Raw genomic sequence first — 24657 nt, 5'->3', positions numbered from 1 at the left:
TTCATTGTTTCCCCAGATATCCCATTCTGCTTTGGGAAGGTTCTAGTCATTAGGAATGTTCTCATTATTATCAAACATTACCCTGGCTTCTCAAAACTTCTACCCATTTCTCCTTGATCTGCCCTCTAGGACCAAAGGGCCAAGAGTAGCCAGAGAATATAATTTGAGTTTTCTGGTCTAACCCAAATGTAAATAACAATCCCCTCAATAACATGTCCCACAGGTGTTCAATTAGAATTCTCCTAAAATCATGATTCTCAAACTTTTGAGTCTCAAAACCCCTTTATATTCTTAAAAACTGAGGACCCTCCAAAAGCTTTTGTTTCCATTTGGCCATATCTATCAACAGTTACCATATTAGAAATGAAAATGTTTTAGTTTTATTATGAAAATAGTTTTAAACTTACAGGTCCCTGGAAAGTGTCTCAGGGACCCCTAAAAAGCCTTCCCCATAATGACCCTAAACCTAACTCCCAGCTTTGTCCCTGCTGAGAGAATTAGACAAAGGATGATATCATATATTCAAAGGGTCCATTTAGCTTGGTCAGGTAACATTCAAAGTGTAATAGAATCACAGCATTTCAAAACTGGTAAGGTGCCTGAGAGGCCATACAGTTCCTGATAAAAGAATTCCCTTTACACAGTATTCCATCTGCACTCAATTGTCCTTGCTAGTAAGTCTATCTTCCTTCTCAATCCAAATCCCTCAAATTCTGACCTAGCGTGATCTTTCTTCTTCCGTAATGTAACTGCTACGAGACTAGATTGTGCATTTTAAGAGCCCACGCAACTCTAGGACTCTATAATCAACATCACAGACCATAGAATCTCAGAGCTGACAGGGACCTTAGAAGCCTTTCAGAAGCTGCAAAAGAATCCTATTTATTCATGTTATTACTTCTAGGAATTCCTGTCTCACCACCAATCGTATATCCTACACTTAACTTGGGTTTATGTCTTCCCAGGAGCACTTGCTGCATAGGATGATGTTTTTCCATGAGCCAGATCAATTCTGGGATGCTGAGCTGAATATATCACAGCAAAACAGTATCTCAGAATTAATTAGGCACCCCAGAAGTCATGTAATCCAACCTGCGTTTTGGGGAAAAAAAATAACCTCGAGACCACATACACCCCAAATGATCATAAAACTTGCAAATTAAACATTTATCAAAGATCTCCTCAGTGCCTGTTGTAGACACCAGAGATACAAAGACAAAAATGAAATATCATTGACTTCAAAAAAAATTCAGTGCCTTCAAGAAGCTTATAATTTACCTAGGGAAGGCAACAGATATAAATATGGGTACACACAAAGTTCACTCAAAATAAATGCCAACCATTACATGGGGAGGCACTAGCAGTTGTGGGGATCAAGAAAGGATTCATGGAGTCTGAGCTGAACCTCGATGGAAACTAAAGTTGGCGAGTGATAGAGATGAGAAGGAGATCTATTCCATTGGATTACTGCATTGGTCTCTTCATTGGTCTCACCTTTTCAAGTTTTCCCCCATTCTAATCATTCTTCTCCAACTGCAAAAATGAGGCTCTTTAAACACAGAAATGATTATTATTCCCTTTCCCCTCCCCCAATAAATCCCCTTGATTCCCTATCTCTTCCAGAATTAAATATTAATGTCTCTACTTGGATTTTAAAAAGCTTCCCAACCACATCTTTATCATTTCAGCCTCAATCATACATGAGTCACCTTCCCACGCTCTATAGTCAATCAGAATTTCTCATTCTTCCTCACTCTATCTCCCGTAGGTAAACTTTGTACTGCTCATCCTCCATTGCCAATGTAAGACATGAATCCTATTCCCCGTTTGGATCTCCTCACCTCACCAGCAGCGAAGGATGGTCTACCTCAAGAATGGCTCCTTCCAAAATACATATGCTCTATGTCAATTAAATATTGCATGATGGTGATGATATATCCACTACGGGCTCACTCCCACTGAGCTGAAGAAGGCAGATCACAACTTCTCAGAAGATGGCAGATATATCAATGACCATCATGTAGCTAAAAGAGAATCAATACCACATGTGATATACTGGCTTTTGTTAGGAAATCTATCCCTCCTCCAAACCTTACCTTCACACTTACCCTTTTCTCAAACCTTACCCCATGCATACTTATTACAAGAAGAGGTCGTGTGTTCTAATGGCCGTCTTAACCTATAATCAAAACTAATAGAAAAATGGGAATCCAGAGTTGACAGGGACATGAGAGATAAGAATACCTGTGAAAAAATCCTACTCCCACAATGCCATATTCTATGATTAATCAGTCTGTCCTTGCTAAGCAACCTGTCCTCTCTTCCAACACCAGATCTCACACCACCCCTGGTCTTATGCCTTCTCAAATGTACTTGCTATAAAACAATGAAGAATGTTCTAAAAACCTATTAATTTTTGGAAACAAGTGTTTGCAAGATCACAGAGCTGACAGAAACCTCAGAAACCATTTAATACAACTGTAAAAAGAAAGAAAATATACAACAAGCAGCTATGAGGCTTTTGGGAAAGTCAAATTCTTATTGGATAGATAGCTCCGTTAGAAAGTTTTTCATAACGTGAAGAATAAATTTACCTCTCTGAAAATTCCATCCATTTTGTCCTGGTTCTGACATCTAGAATAAGAAGAATTATAATAATTCAAGAGTTGAAATGTACCTCAGTTTGCCACCTCTTCCAACCCATCATGAAAAAGATAACCCTCTATAATGGCTCACTCTGATAGCACCCTGCTGCTTCTGCTGGGGCTCCCTCCCCCAGATTTTCATCACAAACTTAAGCCTAGGTTCATTTCTTCCCAAGTGTAGTTAACAGAAGTATTTGTTCTAAAAGCCCACTCAGCAGGGCAATGTAATCACACAATTCTGCCATCACAAACCATCCAGAGACCTCAAAGGCTGTGTAGTTCGAAATGTAATTTAACAAGATGTACCTTTATGCAGTTTATCATAAATACTCATCCAGCCCTTGACTGGAGATCTTGAATACGAAGGAATTCAGTGACTTCTGACACAGCCTTTCAGGCCTCTCTAGCAGTTAGGAACATTTTCTCCTATCTAGCTAAAATGTGCATTTCTTTGACTTCCATTCATTAGTCTGACTTCTTCATTCTAGGGCCAAACAGAATTGTAGAACCTCAGAGAAAGTATGGAGTCCCGATGCTATTCAGCATAACGAGTACCTGAACAGAATTACACTGTGATCCACAAGCAGTTTCACAGAAATCTCCAGTGTGTTGGAACTCAAGGCTCACTACACTTTGGCATAGTTCTAAATGTTAGGAAGTTTTTTCATGTCAAAAAAAATGGATCTGATGAGATACAATATAACACACAAGCTCCCTCACACACACACATATATATATAAACTAAAAGAAATAGTAGATAGAGAAAACAGGGCCTAGCACAGAACATTGAGGGACACACATAAATGGTGGGTATGGCCTGGATGAAGATCCTGGCAAGATTGAGAAGTCATGCAAATAGGAGGAGAACCAGGAGAAAGCAAGGTCAGGAAAACCTGGAGAGAAGAAATTATTCAGAAGTAAGGGTTCAACTGTGCCAAAGGCTGCAAAGAGATCAACAAGGATAATACTAAAAAAAGGCCATTAGTTTTGTAAATTAGTATCTTTGGAGACAGGAGTTTCAATTGACAGATGAGGCCAGAAACTGTATCACAGAGAATTCAGAAGAGGAAGAAGAGGTATCAATTACAGATAACTTAGTCTTAAGAAGTACAGCCACTAAAAAGAGGAGAAAGACAGGACAATAACTCATTGTGTAACATTTTCTACAAGTTCTCAACTCACCATTGCTTGGAATTTGAAGCTGGCCTTTCACACTCCACTTGCACATCATCCTAGATCATGCTATAACATAAGCCCTTCAACTCAGAGAACCTGTAGTCCAAGTCATAGTTCCATGGAGGTACTCAGAGCTGATAGAGACAATTAGAGGCCCTCTAGTTCTTACAAAAGAACCTTCTTCACTCCACAGCTTGCAACTCTCATGCCACCAATCACATACAACAGACCCAAGTACTTTTCCAAATATACTGGGAATAGGAGGATGACATATGTTCTGAGGGGCCAGCCACTTCTGGAAATCTGTCATCAAAGAATAACTAAATCACAGAACCCAAGAGCTGGGAGGGCCCTCAGAAAATGTCTTGTGAAAGGAGTACCTGAAACAGAGTTTGAGCAAATAGTATATTGCATGAGCAATCATCCAACCCAGAATGGGAAACAGAATTCTTGAAAACTATACATTTTGTTCATAGTCCTTTTTGTAGTGGGGTAAAGAACTGTGGGATGCTCATCAGTTGGGGAATGGCTGAATACATTATAGTATACGAATGCTATGGAATATTACTCTTCTATAAGAAACGATCTGCAGGATGATTTCAGAGAAGGGGAGACTTATATGAACTGATGCTGAGTGAAATGAGCAGAACCAGGAGGTCATTGTACACAGCACCAGCAAGATTATCCGATGATCAATTCTGATGGATGTGACTCTTTTCAATAATGAAATGATTCAGACCAATCCCAATGGACTTGTGGTGGAGAGAGCCATCTGCACCTAGAGAGAGTCCTGGGGAGACTAAGTATGAGTCACAACATAGTATTTTAACCTTTTTGTTGTTGTTTGCTTAAACTTTTTTTTCTCATTGTTTCGCTTTTTGATCTTTTTTCTTTTGCTGGGTGATAACTGTGGAAATATGTATTGAAGAATTGCACATGTTTAACATATATTGGATTACTTGCTGTTTAGGGAAGGGGGATAACAGAGGGAAAAAAATTTTGGAACACAAGATTTTCTAAGGATGAGTGTTGAAAATTATCTATGCTTACGTTTTGAAAACAAAAAACTTTATAAAAAAATTTTAAAAGACACTATACATTTTTAGAAAACTTTTCTTTTTTCAAGCTCACATATCCACCCCTCTGATTCCTTCTCATTGTTCTTATTTAGTTCTGCATTCTAAGGCCAAGAAGCACTCCGATTAAAGAGCTGAAAAACCCCACAAATGAATAAGATTCCCCTATTCAACAGATCCAACCCTAGGTCACCCAGCCTCTGCTTGAAATATGTTATTCTCAGGGACATGTACATGAAATAAAATGATGTTAAATGCTCTAAGGGCCCATTCGTGGAAAATGTATTCAGAGAATGAAGGCTATCTACATGCTACCAGGGACCTCACAGGCTCCACCTGAACAAGAATTCCTTTATCTCTCACAGGAGCTCAGGTAGGAAAGGCAGCTTTGCTTTAAAGCCAAAACTTAATCTTAAGCAGAAAGCTCCCTACATGTCCTTGTCATAGAATATGGTCTGTTGGAGGGGCCTATTCAACTCTGTCAGCCATTGGATCAATGTTTATACAATCAGAAAATCTCAAACTGGCAAGAACTGGTAGGGTATGCAACATATCCTACAAGCTTTTATTCCACCTTTGACTGACCTACCTTCAGAATTACAATTAATTCTTCCTACTTCTCAGAATGGGTAGGAATCAATCTAAATAATACCTGAAATTTAATACACCCAACAGTGTGCCCCACAAGCACTAATCTTGCCTTTAACTGAAGATTTCCAATGAGGAAAGAACTTATAACCTCTTCTTCAATTTTAAAAACAAATCATCAGGGGCAGCTAGGTGGCACAGTGGATAAAGACAGCTCTAGAGTCAGGACCCAAGTTCAAATACAACATCAGACACTTGATATTTACTACTTGTATGACACTAGGCAAGTCACTTAGCTCCAATCGCCTTGCCAATAAATAAGTAAATAATCATTGATGTTTGGGGATTTCTCTATATCATTAGAACTTCTCCCAGAGTGTTACTCCATCCTCCATTCCAGAGAATCATTCCATACATCAAACAATATTTTTAGAAAGAAAAAAACAGAGAAAGCTAATCAATACATTGTATATCAAAACTCTAAAAAATACACATAACATACCACATCCATGGACTTTACCTCTGAAAAGGAGTGGGATAAGAGAGTCTTCTCATTTTTCTTCTTTCGGTCTATGCTTATTCTTAATAATTTTGAAACATTAAAATTTTATTTTGGGGTTATTTTTTCTACTTATATTGTTATGGTAATTGTTTATGTTGTGTTCTGGGCACTGCTGACTCCACTTTGCTTCATTCATGTAAGTTGTTCCATGTTTCTCTATATTCATATTTATAATTTCTTCAAGTACAATAATATTTCTTTTCATTCATCTACCACAATTTGTTTCATTATTCCTCAGTTAGGGGCCATATACTTTGTTTTCATTTCTTTGTTACCACAAAAAGTGCTGCTAAAATATTTTGTTGTATATGGGAACTTTCATGTCATCAATGACCTCCTCAATATATAAGCCAAGTAATGAAATTTCTGAGTCAAAGGGTATGGATATTTTAGTCACTTTATTTGGATAATCCTAGACTGCTTTCCAAAATGGCTCTACTTATTCAGAACTCCATCAACAATTCCTTTATGTGCTTGTCTTTTCATAATCCCTTCAATATCACTGACTTTCCTTCTGTATTGTATCATTTTTTCCAATTTTGCTGAGTATGAAGTCAGGGATGTTTTGATTTTCATTTCTCTTGTTAGTGATTTTAAAGTATTTTTAGAATATACTTGTCAACAATTAGCATTCTTTTGAGAAATGTTTGTATGTATCCTAATAATTATTGTGAAATGTCTTTTGGTCTTATACATTTGCTAGCTGTCATATATCTTGAATACCAAACCCTTATCGGAAAATCTGATACAAAGTTTTTTCCCCGTTCAATCATCTTCCTTCTTATCCTACATGAATTAATTTTGTCTGTTCAAAAGGTTTTCTTAAACCATTTTCTTGACATAAATAAAGACAGAACTAAAAAATTGAGGGGGAAATGTGGGGAAGAATAGTCTCTAGGTAGGTTAAGTCAATTTAACAAAATTGATGGTACCTAAGTGACTTTAGTTATTCAGAGTCAGAACAATCAAACTTACAAAAGATGATTTCATAGAGCTGGAAAAAATAATAAAATTAATCTAAGGAAATAAAAAGTCAAGAATCTCAAAGGAAGTAATGAAAATAAAGTGGGGAAAAGAGGGGTCAAGTGTCAGATCTCAAACTATAATGTGAAGCACAAAACAGTTTGCTCCTGGTTAAAAATTAGAGATTTCAATCAGTGGAGCAGATTAGGTATTAATTAGTAGTAGGCAAACTGCTTTAGATATCTGATAACTTCATTCCATATATGAATGGCTCTAAATGATTTAAATAAGAAGTAAATTAGAGTACCAAGGAAAAAAATCACTTTTCAAATTTATGATAAGGGAGGTTATTAATGATGAAATAATGGACAGAGAAGATCATAGAAACTAAACTATGTAATTTCATTACATATAATTTAAAAGGTTTTGCACAAGAAAAGCCATTTAAACTAAAATTATAAGAGAAATAGTCACTTAGGGGAAAAAATCTTTGCAGTTTCTCTTAGAAAGCTCTAATTTCCATGATTTAAATATGGAACTGATCCAAAGTTCTAAGGGCCATTCCCTAACTGACAAAGACTCAAAAGCTAGGAACTGGCAATTTTCATTTTAAAAAGATTTTTGTATAACTTATTTCTCAATTTTTAAATTTATTTTTAAAATTTTTATAAACTTTTTTTCCTTCCTGTCATTTTTCCAATTGCATAAATGAAAACTTTATAACAAGTAAGGAATAATTTGTCTCATTCTGACGATTCTGGAGAAAACTGGGAAGATTGCTATAAAGCGAAGTAGAATGAAAGAAGAAAGAATTGAAAAAGTTTACTGTAGTATAAGCAGCATTATAAAGGGGAAAAAAGACCAAGAATTTCTAATTCTGATCATTGCAGCAACAAATTTTAAGTCTAGAGACTAGAAGATGAAACATGCTACCCATCTCATTACAGTGTAATGATGAACCTAGAGTGCAGAATGAGAAATCAGATTATCCATATTTATTATGAAAGTTTATAAATCCTTCTATTTTGGGGGGCTCTTAGGGGATAAGGGAAATCATTTATGTATTGTTCAGTTTCCTTTTTTGATACAGCATTTGTTTAAATAATATGTTACTTTTACTGGGTTATTTTGTAAATATTCATTTCCTACAAATTATCAGTTTTATTAGCATATATAATTGTCAAAATAAATTTCCTTTATTTTCAATTCAACTGTATGAACTTTTCCCCTTTTGAGGTAAGCTATTTGGTTTTCTTCCCTCTTTCAAAATCATATTCAATGCTTATTTAATTGGTCTATTCTTTGCTTCAAAAACTAAACTCCTAGTTTTATTAATTCAATTTTTTGCTTTTAATTGATTTTAATATTATAATTTCATTTTAATTTAATATTTAAATTCATAACTAATTAAAGAATTAATTTGATTAAAAATAACTAATTTGATTAAAATAATAATTTAATTAACCCCTTCTTTGTTTTTCAGAGGTTCTACTTTGTTGTTTAGTTGGGGGGAGTGATTTATTTTTCTTCAAGAGTTTTTTTAAATTAATTGTCCAATTGACCAATTTCTTCTTATTCTATTTTGTTGATGAAAGTGTTTAGATATAAATTTTCTCTAAAGACTGCTGTATCTGCATTCCATAAATTTGGTATTTTATCTAATCACTGCCATTTTCTTGGATGAAATTTCCTATTATTTCTGTAATTTATTCTTTGACCCAACAGATGTTTAGAATTATTAGTCTCCAATTTGAATTTTCTTTAAAAGCCCTTTAATGAATAAAATTTTTATTTACATTGTGAACAGTACGTGATGTGTTTAGCATTTTTGTGACATTCCACCTCACTCATCAGATTTACAAAGATAACAAAAGTGCAAAATAGCAAAATGGAAGGGCTATGTAGGGAAGATATATACATTAATATCCTCTAGGTGAACCTGTGAAGTGGCTCTTCCATTCTTTGAAAGTAATTTGCAACTAAACCCCCAAACATATTAAAACACATGTACCTTTTGACTCAGGGATAAGTGTTGGGTAGTGGGATGACTTGGAGACATGGGGCAGGCAGCACAATTCCCTCTAAGGCCGCTTCCTTCCTAGCCACAGTGTGAAGGAAGAAAGAATAAGTAAAGGAGATGCAGGTGGCAGGAAATCTTCCCTAATAATGGACAGAAAGGAGGACATTTAATCATTTGGAAACAGGCTTAATGTTATTGCTCTTGTGCTAAAAGCTGTCTACCTAGAGCAGGCCCACCCAGAGGGCCATTCCGACTTGCACCATTTTCTTAGCTTACCAAGGGTAACCCCACAATAATGTGGCAGAAGGGCTCAGGGGAGACCCAGCCATTAGTAAGGTCTAGAATTGGCAGAGAGGGGGACCCCCCCCCATCCCCACTTCCTAACTCTGAGGGATGGGGCCTGGCCACTCACTTTTCTTCACAAGAAGCTTCAACTCATATGAAGTGATCCAGTCATTTTGAAAAGCAGTTTGGATCTATGCCCAAAGTTCTCAAACTGTAGATCTTTTGATCCAATAGTGCCATTACTGGGTCTGTATCGCGAGGAAACCATAGAAGAGGGGAAAGGACCCACATGGGCAAAAATGTTTGTGGCAGCTCTTTTTGTGTTGGCAAGAAAGTGGAAACTCAGTGGATATCCATCAACTGGGAAATGGATAGATAAGTTATGGTATGTGAATATTATGGAATACTATTATTCTGTAAGAAATGACCAGCAGGAGGATTTCAGAAAGGCCAGGAGAGACTTACATGAACTGATGCTGAGGGAAACGAGCAGAACCAGGAGGTCATTGTACAGGTAACAGCAAGATCATATGATGATCAACTCGGATGGATGTGGTTTTTCTCAGTAATGCAGTGATTCAAGGCAAGTCCAATAGACTGGTGAGGGAGAGAGCCATCTAAAAAGACAGACATCTCCATCTGAAAAAGAAATACAGAGAATGAATGCACATCAAAGCACACTATTTTCACCTCTCTTGTCTGTTTTTTCACTCATGGTTTGCCCCTTTCATTCTGATTTTTCTTTCACAATTTAATACAAAAATATTTTTAACATGATTGTACATGCCCAACTTATATCAGAAATGCTTGCTGTCTTGGGTGGGGGGAAAGGAGAAAAAAAATTGGAACACAAAATCTTATGAAAGTGAATGTCAGCAACCATCTTTACATGCTACGGGACAAACAAAATACTACTGAATTAACACCTAATTTTTTTTTGAAACCCCAACTCAATCCCCCCCACTTTGCAAGTGAGCCCCCCTACCCCTGTCCCATACCCCTTTTCCCAGGAGGGGCGGGGCCTGACGGCAATTTTCCTCCAAAAGGCCAGAGCTCTTAGCCATTGCGCCTTCTGCTGGGCTCAAGGCCTCCCAAAGGGACAGAACGTGCCTACCTGGAGGATGAGGACAAGATGAAGGGAGATCCCTCACTGGACTGGCCCCCGGCCTCCACCCTGGAAGTCCCGCTGAGCTGCGCAGCAGGACCACGAGAGAAGGCAGCTTCACCTCGGGCAGCCAACTGACTGTGGAGCTAAAGGTGCCCCCTACAGCCCTGGGCTGCTGCAGCCGGCTGGCACATACACAAAAAGGCGGGAAAAGAGCTAACGTTGGAGGGAGGGGCCACTCGGCCAGAACATCTGCCTAGCAACAGAGGAGGCTGACAGCTCTGAGGACCAAGTCTGCCCAGCAACAGGGAATGTTTAAAAAAAAAAAAAACTGATCCCAGCAACTGCTCAAGCACGAGGCCAGCTCAGCAACAAGGTAGCAGATTTGTCCCAAAGCGAGGCCTGTCCAGGAACAAGATAGTACCATGGTCCAAGGACGAAGTCTGCCCAGCAACAGGGAATGTTTAAAAAAAAAAAACTGATCCCAGCAACTGCTCAAGCACGAGGCCAGCTCAGCAACAAGGTAGCAGATTTGTCCCAAAGCGAGGCCTGCCCAGGAACAAGATAGTACCATGGTCCAAGGACGAAGTCTGCCCAGCAATAGGGCATGTAAAAAAAAACTGATCCCACCAACTGCCCAAGCATGAGGCCCCCTCAGCAACAAGGTAGCAGATTTGTCCCAGAACGAGGCTTGCCCAGGAACAAGATAGTACCATGGTCCAAGGACGAAGTCTTCCCAGCAACAGGGCATGTAAAAAAAAAAAAACTGATCCCACCAACTGCCCAAGCATGAGGCCCCCTCAGCAACAAGGTAGCAGATTTGTCCCAGAACGAGGCTTGCCCAGGAACAAGATAGTACCATGGTCCAAGGACGAAGTCTTCCCAGCAACAGGGCATGTAAAAAAAAAACTGATCCCACCAACTGCCCAAGCATGAGGCCCCCTCAGCAACAAGGTAGCAGATTTGTCCCAAAGCGAGGCCTGTCCAGGAAGAGACAGTACAACACTCCAAGGACAAAGTCTGCCTGGCAACAAATAGCAGAACTGTCCAAGGACAAAGCCTGCTTGGCAACAGGGATTGTCAAAAAAAATTTAAAAATTCACCCCACCAGCTCCCTAAGCATGAGGCCTGCTCAGCAACAAAGTAGCAGATTTGTCCAAGTTCGAGGCCTGTCCAGGAAGAGACAGTACAATGCTCCAAGGATGAAGTCTGCCCAGCAACAGAGATTATACATTAACAAAACCCCTCTCCCAGCGCCAGCCCTGAGGAATACTAAGAATGCCCCCCCCACGATGTCTGCCCCCCCAACAAAGGCAGCAGAACACTCCAAAGATGAAGCCTGCTCTGTAACAGGGCTATTAAAAAAAAAAAAAAAAAACTCTCCCAGCACTAGGCCTGCTGAGGCCCAAGAATGTCCCCATGTGAGGCCTGCCCACAGGACAGCAGAACACTCTGAGTTCCCAAAGTGCCTCACAACAAAGCAAAAGATAAATCCCCCCAACTCTCCATCATGAGGTCTGCACACAACAGGGTGGGAAGGGAGGTGGCCAGAACACAACACTCAGAACAGCAAATCACATCTTGCCTAGTAACTCATCCACCCAGCAACATGGGAGGTAGGGCTGGAAGGGGGGGGGGGTCGGCCTTAGGGTAATAGGGGTAAAACACCATCAAATGGCCTGCCCAGCAACAGATTTGGCAGGAATAAGAGGATCTTCTGGTTCTCCACTCCCAATGGGACCTAAAGCCTCCATGTTTGAATCTCATTTTCCAGATTATCCTCCTAACATGGACTTTCACCATGTCACCCCTAAACTTTAATCATTTCCACCCTGTACTTTTACTATGTCCAACCCTGGACTTTTACCATGTCCACCCCTAAATTTTAATCATTTCCACCCTGTACTTTTACCAGGTCCACCCTGGACTTTCATCATATCTACCCCAGACTTTTTACCATGTCCACTCTGGACTTGAACTATGTACAACCCAAACTTTCACCATGTCCACTCCAGACTTTCACCATGTCACCCCTGGACTTTAATCATGTTCACCCTGGACTTACACCATGTCCAGTCCTGGACTTTTGCCATGTCCACTATGTCCCTTAGTTTTGTATCTGCCACCCAATTCTGAAAGTTACTGAGGCAGACTTGGAGCAAGTCTGGGGTGAGGAAAGTAGCTGCAACCTTTGGGCACATTCTGTGCCCCTAGGAAACCAATCTTTTCTCCCCTCCAACCCCCTTAGAATCCTCCACTGAAAAATTAAAAGACCTGATGTGATGGTCTCTAAAGGCCCATCTAGACCCAAGTCTAAAACTCAGTCTGCCCCCTTTTACTTTCAAAGAAACAAACTCAAAGTGAGTCTTCCTTGAGGACCCAGATTTGAAAATCTGGGTTTCTGACTCTCAACCCATCCCTCCATCCACCTCCCCACCAAATATTAGATTTGGTAATGTTACTTGACAATCCAGCAGTTCAACTTGGTCCTTGGAGGCTGCAGCCACTGAAGATAAGAAGTCCCATAGTAGCAGCACCAGAACTCCTTACAGTATACTCCAACCTCACCAACACTTGCCTCTCCTTCTAAAAAGACTGGGAACTGGAAATAGTTTTTTATCCAACTTCCTGGGTGGTGGAAGGTGGGGCTAGAGAGGAAGGCTGAGGGATAGGCTTAAACTCTGTGTGTATGATGGATACTCTTATCTCATCATTTTTCAAAGGGTAACATATTCAGCATGAATTAGGTCTTGATATGAAAGCACACATTCTTTTCTTTTTAAATTTTGAGTTCCCAATTCTCACCCCTCCCTTACCAACTGAGAAGGCAAGTAATATATCAATTATACATGTGGAATCATGTAAAACAAATTCATATACTAGCCATATTTCAAGAAAAAGCAATAAAAATAAAGAGAGAAAATTATAATTCCATTTGTAACCAGAGTTCATTCATACTCTCTCTGGAGGTAGATAGCATTTTTCTTCATGAGTTCTTTGGAATTGTCTTGGATCTTTGTACTGATCGTGTGTGGTGATCACAGTTGACCATTACAATATTGGTGTTACTGTGCCCAATGACTTTCTGCTTCTTTTCACTTTACCTTATCATTACTTCCTATAGGTCTTGCAATATTTTTCTAAAACTAGGCTCCTTATAATTTCTCATAGCACAGGAATATTCTATCACTATCATGCCACAACTTGTTCAGTCATTCCCAAATGATGGCCATCCACCCAATTTCCAATCTTGGGCCACTTCAAAAATTGCTAGAAATATTTTTGTACATCTCAGTCATTCTCCTTTTCCTTTGATCTCTTTGGAGTGCATCTAATAGTTATAATGCCAAATCAAAGGGGATGGACATTTTTATAGCCCTTGGGGCATAGTTGCAAATTATTCTTCAGAATGGTTGAACCAGTTCACACCACCACCAAAAATTCACCTCAATCCCTCCAACATGTGTTATTTCTGATAAGGATGAGATAGTACTTCAGAGTTTCTTTAATTTTCATTTTTCTAATCACTAGTGAGTTCAGTCATTTTGTCATATTACTATAGACAGATTTGATTTCTTCTTCTGAAAACTGCCTATTGATATCCCTTGACCATTTATCAAGTGGTGAATGATTTTCATGAAAACTCAACTAAAATCCTTTCTATACAAGTCCTTTTACTATTTTCCTCTACTGATATTGCTAATGCCTTTCTAAGATCATCTTTCTTGTATCCTTTCAATATCTTGTATGTACACAGTGGTTTGCATGTGAATGAGATTCCATTCAAAGGTGAACTCCTTGACGCCAGAAAATATATTTTTGCTCTTCTTTGAATCCCCAAGTGCTTAGCACAGTGCGTGGCACAAGTATATCATTAAAAAATGTTTGTTGATAAGGTTGAAGTAGACTCATGATTCAGACAGAAAGAGTGATACTACAAGCAAATTAGGAGAACAAAGGAGTCTGCCTCTCAGGTCTGTGGAGGAGGAAGGAATTTATGATTAAAGAAGAACTAGAGAACATTATAAAATGTAAAGTGGATAATTTTGATTATATTAAATTAAAAAGGTTTTGTACAAACAAAACCAATGCAGACAAGATTAGAAGAGAAGCAGAAAATGGTTTTTTTTAATATCCTAGGGTTCTCATAAAGGCCTCATTATAGAGAATTGACTCAAATTTATAAGAATAGAACTCCACAGTTTAGACTATACCAAAGAACATACAACAGCAAATGGTTAAAGGATATGAATGACAATTTCCAGATGAAGAAATTAAAACCATTTCTAGTCATATGAAAAGGTGCTCTAAACTACTATTGATCAGAGAAATGCAAATTAAGACAACTCTGAGCTAACAATACACACCTCTCAGATTGGCTAGGATGACAGGAAAATATAATGACAAATGTTGGAGGAGATGTGGGAAAAGTGGGACACTGATACATTGTTGGTGGAATTGTGAACTGATCGAACCATTCTGGAGAGCAATCTGGAACTATGCCCAAAGAGTTATCAAGCTGTGCACACTCTTTGATATAGCAGTGCCTCTACTGAGTCAGTTTCCCAAAGAAAGCATAAAAAAGGGAAAAGGGCTCACATGTGCAAAAATGTTTGTAGCAGCCCTTTTTGTAGTGGTAAGGAACTGGAACCTGAGGGATGCTCATCAGGTGGGGAATGGTTGAGTAAGTTATAGTACATGAATGCTTTGGAATATATATTATTGTTCTATAAGAAACATTTTATAAGATTTTAGAAAGGCCTGGAGAGACTTACATGAACTGATGCTGAGTGAAATACACAGAACCAGGAGATCATTGTACACGGCAACAAGATTATGCAATGATTCATTCTGATGGACGTGGCTCTTTTCAAGAATGAGGTGATTCAAGTCAATTCCAATAGACTTGTGATGGAGAGAGCCATGTGCATTCAGAAAAGGGACTGTGGGGACCGAATGCGAATCACAACATAGTATTTTTACCATTTTTGTTGTTGTTTGCTTACTTTTTTCTTGCTCATTTTTTTTCTTTTTGATCTGATTTTTCTTGCACAGCATCTTCAATGTGGAAATAGGTATATAAAAATTGCACATGTTTAACCAATATGTATGTTCCTCATAAGTCCTCTTGAAATACTTTATTATGGTGTAAAGGTGATCTTGGCTTTCAGAAGCCTGAGTCAGGAGAATGGAACCTCTGAATGATCCTACTGAACTGCAAAGGCTTCCAAGATGGACCCCAAGGATGGATGTTATGTTTGCTATCCAATGCCAGCCTAACCAAATTCTCAGAAGTTCCTCATCAGATCAGCCACAGGGCAGTGATTATTTACTGATACAACTTTCCAAGACTACCCACTGAGTCACAGAAGTTTTATCATTTGAGTCAAAGGATGGAAATAACTACCAATGAAACGATCGATCCTAGAAGAATAGCATTTTTCATTTGCATAGGCTGTTCAAGCTTCAGGGGCCTCTAGAGACCAGCTAGTCCAGCCCTTTAGAAGGAAGGACATTTGAAGAGAAGAATTTGGTCTGTTTTAGAGTCAGAAAGAAAAAATGAGATCCCCAAGTTGATCTCTTATTATCCAGTGATCACAGCCAGAGGGAGGATTAAAATTTAGGGTTCCACATTTCCAGTGTCTTATATATTTGCATTTCTTCCAAATCTTTAACTTTCTATTTTATATGAAACTATATTCAGCATTGCAAAGTTTCTAAAAAATGGTAGTTCACAAAAAGTTGGCCAAGGCCTTGCATTGATAATGTTCAAATGTACCTTTCCATTCAGTGGGCCTTTAAGAGAAAAAAAAAACATATCAAATACATACACAAGAACAATATGGCTCCATGTGGGAAAAGAATGTGAAAGTCAACTACATTTCTAAACCCTTAATAGAGTTCAGTTCGTCTTTGGCACGAGATGGGGGTCAAAAGTCAGCTATTTCATTCGAATCAGTTCACTCATCTCATTTTACCATAAACACTATATGGGGACATGTCAAAGCTGAATTAATATGGCAGAAGGAACAGGAAGATAAGGAAGAAGAATGATCCTGTTTATACCAAAATACTTGAATAGCAAGAAAAATGGGAGAGCAAGCCAGACCTATAGTTACTGTTTATTTGTGATCACAATCAGCTCCTTGTCCTGAGGTTCTGTGAACATGAGACCAAGATAGTTTTACCATTATGATGAAGATGCGGTTTTTATGAGTCTTTTAAATTATTGAGATTGTTTGACTTTGTTAATTTAGATAAGGGGCTTGGGTAAACAAACTAATGAATTTGGAAAACTGAACATCACAGGAAAAGGTGATGTACAGAAAAATCCAAAGGAGATAGTATGTGTGAGTACCTCCAAATTCTGGGTTTCTGGGCCTAGTACTTTTTGTAATGAGCTGTGTCTACTATACATATCCCTCTTCTAGCCATGAAAATTCAATAACATATAAAATCTTAATTGGCACTTCCCTGCCAGTGATATCAGAATTGGGAAACCAATCTGACACATGTGGCCCTACCTAGCAATGCCCTTACCTTCTTCTGCATCACTGTTCAGGGCAGCCCAGTTGTGTTTGGGTTTCCACCCATTCCCACCAGGTCTTTCCAACTGAAGGGCTAACATAACCAGAGCACTAAACTGGGGTTAGGGTAAGAAGACTCTCCCCTTCCATTTCCTCCCCCTTTAGCAGCATCTTTCTCCCTCTCTTAATCCTTCTCTCCTCCCTTTCTCCAAAGGTCATGACACTCTTCCATTGCCCTTCATTTCATGCCCTTGATCGATTTAAAATCACCTATAGGCCTTAGCCTAGATAAGTCAAAATACTCCAGTATTGACCCTTAGCTTTTTAAATCATCGGCCAATTTGTTCCTTTTGAAAAAAATTGAATTGCTCCAAAACAGCTTTAGCAGACTGGACTGCAGGTTCACCAGCCTCAGGAAACATCGCTTTCCAGCAGGAAAGGATTTCATTTATAACATAATTATTGGCCAACGAACCATGAAAAGAAAGACAGAATTCAAGTTGTAGGGGCCAGTTAAGAATCCAGGTGAATTAAAGCTGAGGAAACTGAGAAGGGAAGTGACTAAGGAAGCTCGCAAGGCAGGCAGGCAAGATTCAAGGCCATCCATGAGTTCTGCTCCCAGATGTGTACGACTCCTTGGCATAGGGGAAAATTCCATGGGAAAATATAGAAGGCAATCCTTTCTGTGAAGTAACAAGGTTCCTACCCCAAGTGAAGACTTCTAATACTGCCCTTATCAATGATTTTGGACAAAAGCATATTTTATTACCTTTTGTTTCACAAAAGAAGTATGGTAGAGTGGATAAACTAACTGTTGGACTTGATTTTACAACACATTCAAGTCCTGTCTTGGAAACACTTAGATAAGTCTTATGTCCAAAACTATAGCAGAAATGATCTCTGTTAGTGGAAGGAGGGCATTCCCACGCCTACAAAATCCCAGGTCCTTAAGTAAGGTTGAGGAGCGCTAGTTCTGTGATCAGAACATCTGGATTTGAATTCTATCTCAGATACTTACTTGATGTTTGTCCTTGAGCAAATCGCTTAATCTGTCTGAACACAAGTACCTAGCTCCCATGATTTCTGTAAGGATCAAATAAGATATTTTGTGAACCTTAAAGCCCCGTAGCAAAGGGAGACATCATTGTTGTCTCACAGACAAATCAAGCACTTTGCCCCTATTCACTGGTCCATTTGTATAAAATGAAACTGTCTTATTATAAGATAATTTGCAACCTTCAAGGCAGCTGATATGGTGTCAGTCAATAAGATTTTATTAAGCACCTATATGTCAGGCACTGTGTTAAGCACTGGCAAGAGAAAGGTCAAAGGTGGTCTCAGCTCTCAGGGGGCCCCCAGTCTAATGGGGGATACAACATGCAAACAGCTATGTCCAAATAAGCTAAAGGCAGCAGGCTAAATTGGAGGGAAGGCCCTAGAACTCTGGGTGATCCAGAGTGGCTTCTTCTAAAAAGGGGGGTTTTAGCCAGGACTCCAAGGAAGCTGGGAAAGTGAGCAGGAGGTGATAAAGGAAGAAAGCATTTCAAGCATGGGGATCAGTCAGTGAAATGCTCAGAGTGAGGGAACATCCAGCACAGTAAGGGCCTTGAATGCCTAACAGGATTATTTTGATGCTGGAGAAGTTGGGGAGTCATTAGAGTCTCTCCAGTAGGGGGTATAACCCCGTCAGAAGTGCACTTAGGAAGATGACAATAGAGTGGCTGATGGGCTGATGGGGAGAGACATTGGAGGGCAGCTAGAAGGCGATGAGGGTCACCACTAAAGCTCTGGCAGTATTACAAGAGAGAAGGGGTATATGGGAAAGGCCTTGGTGACAGCTTGGGTATGAGAGAAGAGTCAAAGATACTACCTAGACTATAAAGACTGAATGATTGGGAGGATGGTGATACCCCCAGAAGTAATTGAGAAGTTCAGAAGTATAAAGCAGCTGGGTGGCACAGTGGATAGAATACCTGGCCTAGATTCAGGAAGGCCTGAATGCAAATTTGGCCTCTTATGCTTATAATCTGTGTGATCCTGAGCAATTACTTAAGTCCTGTTTGCCTCAGTTTCCTCATCTGCAAAATGGGGATCATAATAGCACTAAAATCCATGGTTGTTGTGAGGATCAAATAAAATAATGCTTGGCACACAGCAAGTGCTATATAAATGCTAACTATGAGGATGAGGATGAGTAGGGGAAAAGAATGTCAGCTATTACCATTATTGTTTTGTTATTGTTATAATTTGAGGTGACTGTTTCAATAAACTGACTAACCTCTTGACTGATCAGACCAATCAATTGTATCCCATGTCATCATCCCATCACCTCCAATTTTCAAAGAATGGTTCGGGGAGAGGACAGAGCTATAGTTTGTGAGTCACAGAAAATACCTGGAAGTCTACCTACCAAGAGAGACCCAGAAACTACATGAATATACCTAGCACTCTCTACATAAATAAAGACAGTCTTAAATAATTGGTGAAACATGTTTAACATATATTGGATACTTACCTTCGAGGGGAGGAGGTGGGGGAAGGGAGGGAAAATAATTTGGAATACAAGGTTTTTGCAAGGGTGAATGGTGAAAATTATCCATGCTTATGTTTTGAAAATAAAAAGCTTTAATAAAACTACAATGAAAAAATTGGTGAAATATTAGTTGCTCATGGATAGACTGGGCCAGGATAATAAAAATGGTAATACTACCTAAATTAATTTACTTCTTCAGGACCATACCAACCAAACTATCAAGGGATTTCTTTACAGAGACAGAAATTCATCAAGAAAAAATAAATTAGGAAACTAATGAAAAAAAAGTGGGAAGGGAGGGAACCAGGAGAACCTGATCTCAAATTATATGACAAAACAGTAATAATAATAAAAAATGGCACTATTTTAAAGTAGAGGGCTAAAACTTTCATCAAAGGACCTTGTTCAAAACTTTTCCTCCATCACTTTGTATTTATTTTGTACATGCCAGTGTTGACATTGTTTCACCTTTGTATCTGACTGACCATGGCCTAATATCACTCATGGAACATAGAGATACATAGCTGAGATATAATAAATTCTCCGTGGTTAGAAAAAAATAGATGGTTAAACTGTAAGTTACACTGTGTCAAGATCCCAGCATCATTTGGGGCGAATCAGTTGCCTCCAATGTAGTCGGGGCTACAGTAAGTTTGAGGCCTGGGAAAATGTCATAAAAACTTAGATGATTCTTATCCACTAAAAAATTTCATGTAGTCACCTATCAACTGGGGAGTGACTGAATTTTTTTTTTAAAAAGACCCTGGCAGAGAAAGGAAATGAGATATTCTCTAGTAAGAAATCATGATGACACAAAATTCAGAAAAGGAAAAAAACCATGGGAAAATTTGCTGGAACCAAAGCAGAGTGAAGGGGAAAAAAAAAACAGAAGCAAAGGAACACCATACATAATGCTGACAACGATATAACCCAGAATATCCCTGAGAAGGAGCCAGGGTAATTTAGGATACTGGTTTTCACTGTCACCTGCAATGATTATAGTAAACATCCTTGTCTTTTCTCTTGTTATTAAGGGAGGGTTCAATTTGGAAAGTGGGAGAGGAGGGTATTTTCATCATTCACTGTGACGTCATAACAGAAGGCACTGAGAATTTTTGAAAACATTCCATACTGGACCAAGTCGCACCAAAGCAATAGATAAGTCAGTGGGATCTGAACCCTCAACTTCCACGATTCCCTCCCAGAACATGTAGGCTAGTTCAAGATTTTGTGACTTTTCCCTATTCCTCCTCAATCTTGGGCTTTCACTACCTATCCTAGGCAGTCCCTGTACCTTCAGGAAGATGGGCCCTACCCAAAGGGCACAAATCAGAGAGTGGCTCGATGTGGCGGAGTGGGATAGAGTATTATACTTGAAGTTGGTTAACCAGGGCTGAAATCTCTCTTCAGATAGTGCTCTGGTGCAGCTCTTTGGAAATATATAGCAGTAATCCCAAGGTCATCTGGACTTGGGGGTGATCTAGGTAAAAATAATATCTTTCTTCCCTTAGGCAATCCTGCCCCAATTTACTCTCTCTGATGTAGCTATGTGACCCTGAGCAAGTTCCTTCACTTCAGAACCTCAGTTTCTTCCTCTGTAAAATGTAGTGATAGTATTTGTACTGTCTCTTTTTCAAGGTTGTTGGGAGGAAAGTACTTTGAAAAGCTGAACACTCTATATAAATGTGAGCTGCAACTGCTATCAAAAAAAAAAGCAGTTTTTATTCCTCACAGTGAGAACAACAGTGGTTTATTAAAGCTATTTATTAACTCAATGCCTGATTTCCTTTGAGGATGCATTTTGCTCCTGATGTCCATTTGGAAAAGAGGACTTCCTGATGGACAGGGGGCAGTGAGGAGGCCAGTGCCTTTGCAGTATGTGACATGTGCCCTGGCATATGGTTGGCTTGGAGGGTTTGGGGTCAAGGTAATAGACCACTATATGAGTGGGAGGAAATCATGGCCAGGGGCTACTTTGGATAATAGTTCGCCAAGAATTTTACATATATTATTCAGTCTTCTCAACAACCCTGTGAGAGTCAGTGCTGTTATGTCCATTTTACAGATGAAGACAAAGGGAATCAAATGATTGACCAGTGTCCCACATCTAGAGAAACACACTGATTCATGGCTGATGTGGAAATGTCCAGAAATGCCAGTTAAATGCATACCAAGATCAGAGCAGGAAGGTCCAGGAAGAAGCTTGAGAATACAGTCATGATTTAGAAATAATGTACTGGATGTTGGGAAAAGATAAGGAGGGGGAGTAAGTAACATGTCACAACCAGACGATAATTTCCCTGCCTCCGATCTCTGTCACCTTCAATCCCATGGCTGCCCCAATAATGGCCAGGTCTGGCCATGTCCCTCCCCTTACAAAATTCTTCAGGGACTCCCCATTGCTTAAAGAATAAAACGTAAACTCCTTGGCCAGGAATTCGGGGCCCTCCACAATCCAACTCCGATTGATATTTTGTGTTGGTTGTTCGTTCGTTCAGAGATAAGCAGAATTGTGATCAGCACAGTGCTTAAGCACATAGTGGGTATTTAATAAATGCTTGTTTCTTTCCTTCTCAAAGAGTTCACCTTTTAGACAAGACAGCACATATCATCCCATAGAACCGAGTGTTAAAATGTCAATGCATTTACACCTTGGAAATTAACAAATGCTACAAACCAGGGCTTGATTTACTATTGTGTTGTTTGTTCTAGACTTGAGACAAAATATTAATACTATAGACTGAATTTGTAAAGCATTTCCTGTATGCCTTTCCTTTTTGTCCTGGAGAGCTGATTGTTAAACACTTGTCACTATACTACTGCACAGAAGATTCATCTGTCAGACAAGTGAGGAGGCCTATGGTTTCCTAGGACACTGTCCCAAGGAGGCCACCAAAGCCCTGGAGTCTTTAAAGCCTAATGGCAGGAGTCTGGAGGGCACCGTGGCAGGCAACCACCAAAAACCATAAGCTACTTACTTTCAAATAGGTTTGACACCAATAATTATTTTTCCCCTCTTGCATTCTGACTGCCAGCACTGAAAAGATAGTCTTGGCTAATGGTGTGATGGAGGGAGATTGCACAAAAGCAAAACTGACACAGAGAGAAAAAAAGAATCAAGTGAGAGCAGCTCTGGCCTCTACATGTCCCCATGGGTCCCTAGCTGGCTCTTGGATCCTTTGTTACTTTGCGGGCTTACTATGCTATGTTGGGACGTAGACTATTGAACCCATCATCTGATTCTCAACCAAGAAATCAATAAAAGCAGATCATCCAAAAGGTAAATGGATTCCAAACCCAAAAGACACTTAACTGGGCCCGAATGGGAATAGATAAGTAAATAACAGGACATTGCATCAAGGAGTTCTATGATGCTCAAATCTCACAGAAATAAGTCATGGTGAAGTTCTGGCCTTGGGTCTCAATGCCCAATCCAGAAGACCACATTGGGTTAGTAATACAAGCAGATGGAAACTTTTGCTACCCATTGAAGTTATCCAAAGAGAGGCAGAGAATGAACTGGGATGGTTCATAAGAGAGGTAGATAGCACGTTCCAATGGGATCCAGGAAACTTGGCTCAGCCACTAACTCATCTAGTGGCTCGGAACAAGGTCCCACTCAGTTTCCCCATCTGTTAAATGAGGGGCTTGGATGAGATGGTCTCTATAGTCTCCCGGCTGTGACATCCTATGCTTCTTCATTTCTTCTCTGGGTTTAATTTCTCTATCAATAAAACTGGGAGTGGGGGGATCTCTTCCAGTGCTGACAAGAGAGAGACCCTATGCTTTCAGGGTCTGCCTTGGGAGCCCACAATTCTGTTAGTGTTCCTGAATCTTCCCTTCCTCCCCACCACTGCCCCCCAAAACCTCTGGAGAAAGTTGGGGCTTTCTCCAGGCAGCTTTTTTAGACTGCTACAGCTCCCATGCCTCCCCTCTGCTGGTCCAGGACAGCACAGATGTGAGTCCCCCTATTTGCCAGTAGGGAAGCAGCTTATTTGAGGACATGCTACTACCTCTCTAGCCCCCATCAGTTCTGCAGCAATAGCTGAGTAAAGACAGTCCATTATGAGAAATATCAATAAAGAAAATAGCTCTAGTGTCAGAAACATTGAGACGGGGGCATCAATAAAGTCACAGGCTGCCTGGCAGAGGGAGAAGCTCTGTCCTTTCTTGACCCCTGCTCGCCTTTGCCGCCTGGCATTATGAAATGCTGCTTGAGGCTCCAGCCGGGAGGAAGAGAGCCGGGTCCCACTGCATTGCAGAGGTTTCCAGCTTGGCTTTGTCTGCATCTGCACGACCGGCCAGGCTATTTTCTCAAAAGCATGAACCTCAGCTGCGAAGTTAGGAAGCAGAGAGAAAGCTAGTCATTGGGAAAGAAAATCTTTTCGAGAAAATTTCTCCTGCAGAAAAATATAAAATCCCTCTCCTCAGGAGTAGCATAGTAGTAGCATAGAAGAGGGGCAGTTCTTGGCTTACCTATGCCACAGACATGTCCACAGGAGGCCCCTGCTGCACCGTGCTCACTGAATGCCCACCCTGCAGGCAGCAAGGGCTATGGGGAAAAGGGAGGGCTCTGAGTTGGACATAGAGAAAGGAAAGATGTATGGAAAAGCACCACTCACTTACTGTGGGCTATCCCTGAAGAGAACATTCTGGGATCTCGTAACTCTCCTCCAAATCCTTGCACAATCCTCAGTTACCGGAAGATGGTACCAACTAGAGAGTCATTTTGTAAATCTTTTGTAGCTTCTAAAAACTTGAAAACACCTTAGTGATGTTTAAAAGGGTGCCAGTTGCCCAAACTGAATTAGTTTCATCATTAATGTTTTGATGACATGATTTGGTGGTAGGTGATTCTAGAAATGGAGCACTCTAGACTGAGTCGGGGCAGGTCTGTCTGAGGCACTGCAGCAAGGAATGCTGGTATGTTGAGGGCACCAGAGGCCTCGGGAGAATGGAAGAAAGGCCAAAGACAAATAACATCTGTTTAAAATCTACGCCTATAGAGAAGAAGGGAGGACAGGCTTTATCCTTCTTCCTGTATCACAGGACCCTCTCCCTACTCCCAGGTTCTTCAAGTGAGCTTGATACCATCAGCTCCATAATTCAGTTCCATTTTGTTGGCTAGCTTGCAAGCCCAATCTTCACATTATAGCACAGTTTCTTGGAAAATGCAT

The 24657-nt window shown here is 39.9% G+C and overlaps 1 long non-coding RNA gene across 1 annotated transcript; it reads right to left on the bottom strand.

The window, feature by feature from the left end:
- Positions 1-8785: 8785 nt before the first annotated feature.
- Positions 8786-12993, bottom strand: LOC127543021 (uncharacterized). The gene is made up of 3 exons (XR_007949112.1): positions 12883-12993; positions 9781-9954; positions 8786-9108 (listed from the first exon to the last, which is right to left on the bottom strand). It is a non-coding gene; the product is annotated as an uncharacterized LOC127543021 (long non-coding RNA).
- Between the last annotated feature and the right edge of the window lie 11664 nt (positions 12994-24657).

The sequence above is a fragment of the Antechinus flavipes genome, chromosome X (genome assembly GCF_016432865.1).
Source record: "Antechinus flavipes isolate AdamAnt ecotype Samford, QLD, Australia chromosome X, AdamAnt_v2, whole genome shotgun sequence".
NCBI classification, from domain to species: Eukaryota; Metazoa; Chordata; class Mammalia; order Dasyuromorphia; family Dasyuridae; genus Antechinus; species Antechinus flavipes.
The sequence above is the reverse complement of the archived record's forward strand: the minus strand, read 5'-3'. Positions and strand labels throughout refer to the sequence as shown.